At 41.7% G+C, this 8633-nt stretch overlaps 1 pseudogene; it reads right to left on the reverse strand.

The window, feature by feature from the left end:
• Positions 1 to 1463: 1463 nt before the first annotated feature.
• Positions 1464 to 5767, reverse strand: LOC132217187 (dnaJ homolog subfamily A member 2-like; annotated as a pseudogene).
• Between the last annotated feature and the right edge of the window lie 2866 nt (positions 5768 to 8633).

The following is an 8633-nucleotide window of genomic DNA, read 5'->3' on the forward strand; positions in this document are numbered from 1 at the left end:
GCTAGGACTTCCTGTACTGTGTTGAATAAGAGTGGTGAAAGTGGACATCCCTGCCTTGTTCCTGTTCTTAGGGATAATGTTTTAGTGTTTTCCCTTTGATTATGATGTTCACTGTAGGGTTGTCATATATGGCTTTTATCATGTTGAGATATGCTCCATCTATTCCCACTTTGCTGAGAGTTTTATCAAAAAAGTTGTTGAATTTTATAGAAGGATTTTTCTGCATCTATTGATATGATCATGTGATTTTTGTCTTTCTATTTATTTATGTGATCTATCATATTTATTGATTTGCAAATATTGTACCAGCCTTGCATCTCTGGAATGAATCCCATTTGGTCGTGGTGTATGATCTTTTTAATATATTGCTGGATCTGATTTTCTTATATTTTGTTGAGGATTTTAGCAAATTGGGGATATTGACTTATAATTATCTTTCTTTGCAGTGTCTTTATCTGGTTTTGGACTTAGGATAATGCTAACCTCAAAGAAAGAGCTTGGAAGTATTCTTTCCTCTTGGATTTTTTGGAATAATTTGAGAAGTATAGGTGATAGTTTGGTAAAACTATCTTTGAATGTTTGGTAAAACTTCCCTGTGAAGCCATTCAGACCTGGGCTTTAGTTTGCTGGGAGTTTTTTTTATTTATGCTTTTATTTCATCAGTTGTTATTGGCCTACTCAGATTTTTTGATTCTTCCTGATTCCATTTTGGGAGATTGTATTTTTCTAGAAATTTGTCCATTTCATCCACATTGTCCAGCTTGTTGACATATAGTTGTTCAGAGTATTTTCTTACAATCCTTTGTATTTCTGTGGTGTCGGTGGTTACTTCTTTGGTTTCTGATTTATTTATTTGGGTTTTCTCTCTTTGTTTCTTGATGAGTCTGGCTAATAGTTAATCAAACTCATTTATCTTTTGAAGAACTGGCCCTTGGTTTCATTGATTTTTTATTGGTTTTTTTAGTCTCTATGTTGTTTATTTCTGTGCTAATCTTTATTATTGCCTTCGTTCTACTTACTCTGCACTTTCTTGTTCTCTTTCTTGTTCTTTAAATTGTTGGGTTAGCTGGTTTATTGTTACTTTTTCTTGTTTTTTTGAGGTAAGCCTGTAGTGCTCTGAACTTCATTCTGAAGATTGCTTTTGCTGTGTCCCAGAGATTTTGGGTTGTTGTGTGTTAATTTTCATTTGTTTCCAGGAAGATTTTTATTTCTTTCTTGACTTCATTGTTAACCCGTTCATTGTTTAATAACATGCTATTTAGCCTCCATGTGTTTGAATGTTTTTTGGTGTTTTTAATGTAGTTGATTTGTAATTTCATTCCACTGTGATCTGAGAAGATGCTTGATATGATTTCAATCTTGAACTTGTGGAGACTTGTTTTGTGTTTTGAGATGTGGTCTATCTTTTTGAGTGATTCATGTGCACTTGAGGAGAATTAATATTCTGCAGGGTTTTGTTTTGTTTTGTTTTGTTTCAGGCTCGGAAACTCTTTATTCTGGTTGTAGCAGCTTATGACGCAGGTGCGGCCAAACACAAGCTTCAGGACACACTGGACACAGACTTACAACGTGGGCTTCGAGTTGCAAACATGGGACAAAAATCTACACGGAACTGATAGAAACCACGCACAGACCAGGGCGGGCCTGGGAACGCGTGTCAGTCCTGCCTCCTCGAGTGCTCTCCTCTGTACAGACCAGTCAGACGAAGATGCAGAGCTCTGTGGTTAGTTAAATTATACACTCTGTAGATACTATACCGACTTTAAAGTTACACATAGACCAGGAAATATCCATCAGTTCATTCGGATCGACAGACCCTCTGGCTGGGCCGCTGCAGACCAACCGGGCACGCGGAGGAAACCCACCTGTGCCGCGCGGCTCACTGGTGGGCACACTGCACGCCGGGGCCGTGGTGGCTGCTGCTCTCCTCGTCGGAACTGTCGTTGTAGGTCTCGCGCCTCTGCCCGCCTCCCAACCCCCGGGTGCTGTCGAATTCCTGAAGCTCCACCTCCTCTGTGTCCCCGATGATGTTCGGGACTTCCGGTCGGGATGGCAGAAGGTCTTCTAGTTCGGAGAGCTTGTCGGGGCTGACCCAGTTGTTCTCAGGGAACTGCATGTCGAACTTGATGTACAGGTCGCCTTTCTCGAAGGGGTTCCCATACTGCGGCATTCCTTCCCCTCGAACCACCCGGATGCACCCCGGCTAGATGACTTTGCCCGGCGAGTACTTCACCACGATCTGACGGGCATCGAGGTGCTTGAATGTGAACTGGAATCCGCAGAGCGCCTCCACAAGGCCTATCTTGTACGTCATGTGCAGGTCGTTGCCGTCCCGCTGGAACACCTCATGTTCCTTCTCTTGCAGCAAAAGAACGATGTCTCCCGGCTCCACTCCGGGCGTCTGGTCTGCCTCCCCCGCGAACGTGATCCTCTGGCTGTGCTTCATGCTCTTATCCACGTGGACTTCGAGGATCTTGACTTCTTTAATCACCTTCTTCCCCTCGCACTTTTTACAGTGGTCCTTCTCATTAATGACCTCTCCTTCTCCGTTGCAGTCGGAGCACACGGACTGCACCTGCTGCACCATCCCCGGGGCCAGCTACTGGATCATGATGCGGACGCTGCGACCCCAGCAGGTGCTGCACTTCTAAACAGCCCCTGACTTTCCACCTTGGCCATTGCACGCACTGCAGAGCACATTCTTGCTAAGCTATAGTTTGGTGGTCTTGCCATTATACAGATCTTCTAAAGACACTTTGAGTGGATGCATCATATCTTCTCCTCTTCTTCTGCCGTTTCGACTTCTACACTGATTGCCCATGAAGCCAAACAGGCCCCCACTGAAAATGTGCGAGAAGATGTCATCCATGCCGCCGCCGCCGCCACTGCCTCCCCTGAGACCCTGCTCTCCATAGCGGTCATATAGCTCGCGTTTCTCAGGATTGGATAGCACTTCATACGCAAAGCTTATTTCTTTGAATTTGTCTCCAGCATTTGGATTCTTATCAGGGTGGTATTCCTTGGCTAATTTTCTGTACGCCTTCTTCAGCTCGTTCTCGCTGGCGCCGGGCGGCACGCCCAGGATGTCGTACAGCTTCGTGTCGACCACGCTCGCGATGGCGGCCGGCAGGGCGGCGCTCCGCCAGGAAGGCGGCGCAGCGGCGGCGCAGGCCGAGGAGACAGCGAGCCAATATTCTGCAGTTTTAAGGTGAAATGTTTTATAGAGCTCAATTAAATCAATCAGTTCCAGTATGTTCTTTAGAGCCACTGTTTCCGTGTTAATTTTTTGTCTGGAAGATTTAACCAGTGTAGTTAGCAGGGTGTTAAAATCTCTCCCTTAAAGTCCCCCAGAAGTCATTTTATTTATTTAGGTGTGTGAAAAGCCATGGCCCATGTGGATTTCAGGCTCAAAGGCTTGGAGAAAGGGCTGATGCACAAATTAATACACAAGACAAGAAATATAAATTTGGAAATTATTGGGGGAAGCCAGGAAAGCTTATAGGTAGTAGCCAAGTTCCACTGAATCTCTGTTCCCATCTTCTTTTATTCACTAGAATACATAATTGCCTTTTAGGAATACAAACAGACATATCAAAGATGATGGTTTAGTAAACAGTAAGATTACCAGGTTGGGGAAGTTTCCTTTAGGCCAGTGGTTCTCAACCTTCTGGCCCTTTAAATACAGTTCCTCATGTTGGGACCCAACCATAAAATTATTTTCGTTGCTACTTCATAACTGTAATGTTGCTACTGTTATGAATTGTAATGTAAATATCTGATATGCAGGATGGTCTTAGGCGACCCCTGTGAAAGGGTTGTTCAACCGCCAAAGGGGTCGTGACCCACAAGTTGAGAACCACTGCTTTAGGCCATTGAGTCAGCAGTAGGTAATAAAATGCAAATATTCACGCTGTGAATATCAAAGAGCCCAATTCAGCCTTCTGACTGAACTTCTCACATTTATATTAATTACTATTGATCTTGGTTCTCAGCATTTCCCCCTCTTTAATTTCTTAATAGATGTTGATATGCCGCTTGCAGAGCTCAAATTTTTTTAAGACTTTTATCCCACATTTGCAGACTAAAATTAAACAAATAAGAACAAGAATGAGACAGGTAATAGTGGTTATGCTATAAGGCAAAAGTAAAGGAGTAAATTCTTTCTTTAAATTACTGCCAGGCATCTAAGGAATTAGTTTGAAAGTTTGCCTGAAATAATTATACAATGGCTGCTGTAATTCCAAAATATCAAGGGTGGTGTTATTTTTACTTTAAGCACCAGCAAGGTGATTTTTCATTGAAGTTATCATTTTAAACTATATCATTTTACTGGTGCAAGTGCAGCAGCTGATTTCCATTAATTATTACTATATGCAGACCCTTAGGAGCTTCAATACACAAAAGAAAAAACTGTTCTTAAGTTTGCTGCTGGTGGGTGCCATTCATAAGACTTTTTACATAATGGCTTAGTGGGGGGTGGTCTTAGTAATGTTAAATTCTCTTTGCCTTTCCCAGAAACAAGCAGTGTTAGTAATTGTATTTAGGTTTTCCCTTCCCCCTCCTTTGGTGTGATGCTAGCCAGAAAAACCTCTCTTTAATTCTACACACAAAGGAGCAGTAGTTTGATACAAGGGAAGCTGGGGGGGGGGCGGGGGGGGGGGGACACCCGTGTAATTATACTTTTCCCATATATTTACTATACTAGGCAGGGGATCAGTCCACGTAAGGGGTTTTACCCCGAAGGACTTCCCCATCAGCCCTTGGAAATATTACCGCTCAGCTGGTGACTGCCAGCATGGCAAGAAAGACGTTTTCAGGCATTCTTGGGGTTTTGGTCCCTTCACAAATTCGTTCAGCTTTCTGGACCATCTTCTTTATCACTCCCCAAGTCATCTCTGGGCTGTTCATTATCTGCCATGTTCTTCTTCCACTCCTTATCTTCAATGTGTTGCCTGGGGCTGCTGTTTGTGTCTGTTGTAGCTGATTATGAAGTATGGTAGCAACCATTTCAGGTGGAAACTGTTGTTTGGCTTAACAATAGAAAAGTTACTTTGATTTTCTGAATTGTATAAATCATCCCATTTGATTGAATGCCTTATTGATTGTAACGTGACTATCCCATTGATTGTGATCTTACTGGTTATCGAAGCACATTCTTCTGTACCTGGGAACCAGGACAGCACAATTATCCCAAGAACCGAGGGTTCCAGATAATGTGTTTCAGTGACTCAGTGGTCCCAAGACCAGGACAGCACAATTACTCTAAATTGTCCTGACAGCTCAGTGGTCAGGAGACCAGAGGGCTCTAAATAATGTGTTTCTATCAACTCAGTGATCCAGAGATACAAAACTGTAATTTAGATAACATGCCTAAGTTTAACCCAGGTTACCCAAGGGCTCTAGATAATGTATTTCTGTCAATTCAGTGACCCCAAGAACCGAAACTGTAATTAACATGCTTAATTCTGCTTCTGTAATCTGCTTTTTTGAGAGCCAGGTGCCTCATTCCAAACCTTGAGATGTAATCAATACCTTTGTGACCTTTGCCTATATAAGTCTGGTTTTGCCACCCACCATCTTATCGCTATGAGATTTGGGAATGGCCCCTCATAGTCCCAGATTGCAATAAATGTGACTCTTTAATTCGACTTCTTGAGGCATCCTTCTGTGATTCGCGGGGTACGTTACAACAATTGTCCACAGCTGCATGGTGTGGCTCCAGGCCCAAGGTCCTCATTAATCTGGCTAATTCTTCTCCCAGATCCATGTTGCAGTTTAATATTTCTTGCAGGAATCCACACAGGTTTGGAGAAATTTTCTGGAAATATACTCTAGACCAAATGTTAGCAGTGGGTCGGGTCCCTTCCATAAACCAGTTTCAGAATATTTCCATTTAACTAGACCATTTTCCATTGTTTTATTCTGACACCAGTGTAACTCCATGGGTGTCTTGCCATCAGCATCACAAGTGAGAAAATTTAAAGTAATTAAGGCTTGGTGCAGCCTACTCACAGGTGATTTCTCCATCATAATCCTCCCTTTTAGATTCTCAAATTGGGATTATAGCCACTGATATTGGCACTCAATAATGGCCTGTCCCTGGGAATTATATGGTACAGTGGGGCCTTGACTTACAAGTGTCCCGACTAACTAGTTTTTTGAGATACCAGCTGTCTCTCGGCCGATTTTTTGCATTGAGTTGATAGAGTAATTTGAGTTAACGAGCTCCTTAATGAGCTTGGTCTCAGAACGAATTAAACTCGTAAGTCAAGGCCCCACTGTATTCCTATAATGTGCTGGTTTTCCACTTTTTACAAAATTGCTGGAAATGACAGCTGTGTAAGCAGGCCCATTATCCGTTTTAATACTTTTTGGAATTCCCATGATGGAAAAAGCAGCTAGGCAATGATTAATAACTTGTTTTGCCATTTCCCCTGTAGATGCAGTAGCCCATAGGACTTTTGAAAAGGTGTCTACAGAGACATCCAATGCCCCAAGGCGTCCAAAGAAAGTATAGCATGTCACATCCATTTACCAGATATGGTCCCTTAGCAAATCTCTAGGGTTGACTCCTGTGTTAGGCCCTTGAGGTAGATGTAACATGCAAGGGGGATATTCTCTGATAATCTGTTTTGCCTGCTGTTGACAGATTGAGAATTGTCTAGACAACATTTTGGCAGGCTGATGTAAAAGCTGATGAGATTCTGAGGCCTGTTTTAATAAAGCAACCAATTGATCAACATGTGTATTTCCTGTTGCCAATGGGCCAGGTAATAAACTGTGAGCCCTTATGTGAGTAGTATAAAAGGATATTGTCTCTGTTGCACAATCTGCTGAACTTGCTTAAATAGTAAAAATAAACTTTTGTCACTGATCCATTTTAAACAAGCAGTGTCAATTCTATTTAATAAACCTGCAGCATAAGAAGAGTCAGAGAGAATATTAAGAGGATCTTGAAAATTCTGTAATGCAGCCTTAATAGCTTCCAACTCAATCCTTTGTACAGAAGTATGACTAGTTTAGATGACTCAGTCTAAATTCATTGTATGATAAGCAGCTTTTCCATTTGATGATCCATCAGTAAAAACAGTTAATGCTTCAGGAATAGGTTCCTGCCTAGTATTTTTTGGTATAATAATGGGAGTCTGATATAGAAATTGTAATAATTTGCCTTTTAGTAGGTGACAACTAAGTTCCCCTGAATATCCACTCAGTCCAATTTGCCAATTTAAATCAGTCTGAAATAAAACTTCTAATTGCTTCCCAGTGAGGGGAAGGTAAATGCATTGGGGTTCTTCTCCTTTAAGCTGTCTGCAGTGCTTTCTAAGTTGAAATATCAACTGAGCCATAAGTTCTATATATGTACGTGCAGTTTTAGAGGATTGATGTCTTAGGTGGACCCATTCAATAATAGCAAGAGAGTTTTTATTTTGGAAGATGACTCCAGTGGGACTATTTGCAGTAGGATTAATTTGTCCCAATAAAGGCAATTCAGGCAGCACCAGTGCCACTTGGGCTAAGAAGATTGCCTGCTCAATTCTTTATAACTCCTTTCTAGCTTCATCTGTCAATACTCAGGGTTAGGAAAGATTAGAGTCACCTCTAAGTATATTAAATAAATTTGTCATTTATCCTATAGATATTTTTAGATAAGGTCTTAACCAATTAATGTCCTCTAATAATTTTTTGAAAGTCACTTAAGGTTTTAAGGCAGTCTTTTCCTATTTCTACCTTTTGAGGCCTAATATATTGGTTTTCAATTATGGTACCTAGATATTTGAAAGGCATTTCTTTCTGTACTTTCTCTGGAGCAATTTTTAAGCCCCATTTAGAAAGTTCCTTTTCTAATTGAGAAAATATTGCTAAAGTCTGTTCTTCCTGTGGACTTGCTAGGAGCAAGTCATCCATGTAATGGACAATATAGCACTGGGAATATTTATCCCTTAAAGGCTGAATAGCTTGAGCTACATATTTTTGACATAAAGTAGGGCTATTGGCTATTCCTTGAGGCAAAACTTTCTATTGACATCTTTTCATAGGCTCTATATTATTAATAGATGGCACTGAAAAAGCAAATCTTTGTTTATCTTGTGGTGCCAAGGGGATGGTGAAGAAACAATCCTTAAGATCTACTACTATTGTAATGGGGCGACCCACGGAGACAACCACCAGGGACTCAGATCAAGATTTAGAAGCCTTTATTAAGCTGGCCAGTGACTACTGTTATAGCACCCTGCCAAAGCAGAGGCTGAAGTGCAGTGCCGACTACAGGAGTTACAGTGTTTTTATTTGCAAAAACCACAAAGTTAGTTACAAAATCTTGTGTACACAATTAGTTCCTGACACAGTACAGTATCAGTACAGTGACTACCTTCCTATCTATGTGTTCTAGGGACAGAGAGAATGGCATGCCTTGCCTGGATGAAGCATCAGCACATTCCTATCTATGTGTTCTAGGAACAGAGAGCACGGCGTGCCCCGTCTGGCTGGAGTGCCAGATATGCAGCCCAGCACATTCCCTACTGGTCTTATTGGGAATCAAATCATTGATTCTGCTTCCTGACAGCCTTCTTTAGGGATTTGTTGGTAGTGGGTGTGGAGGACCATGAGCTTGACAGCTTGGATTCTGCTTT

This window comes from Myotis daubentonii, chromosome 15 (genome assembly GCF_963259705.1).
Source record: "Myotis daubentonii chromosome 15, mMyoDau2.1, whole genome shotgun sequence".
NCBI lineage: Eukaryota > Metazoa > Chordata > Mammalia > Chiroptera > Vespertilionidae > Myotis > Myotis daubentonii.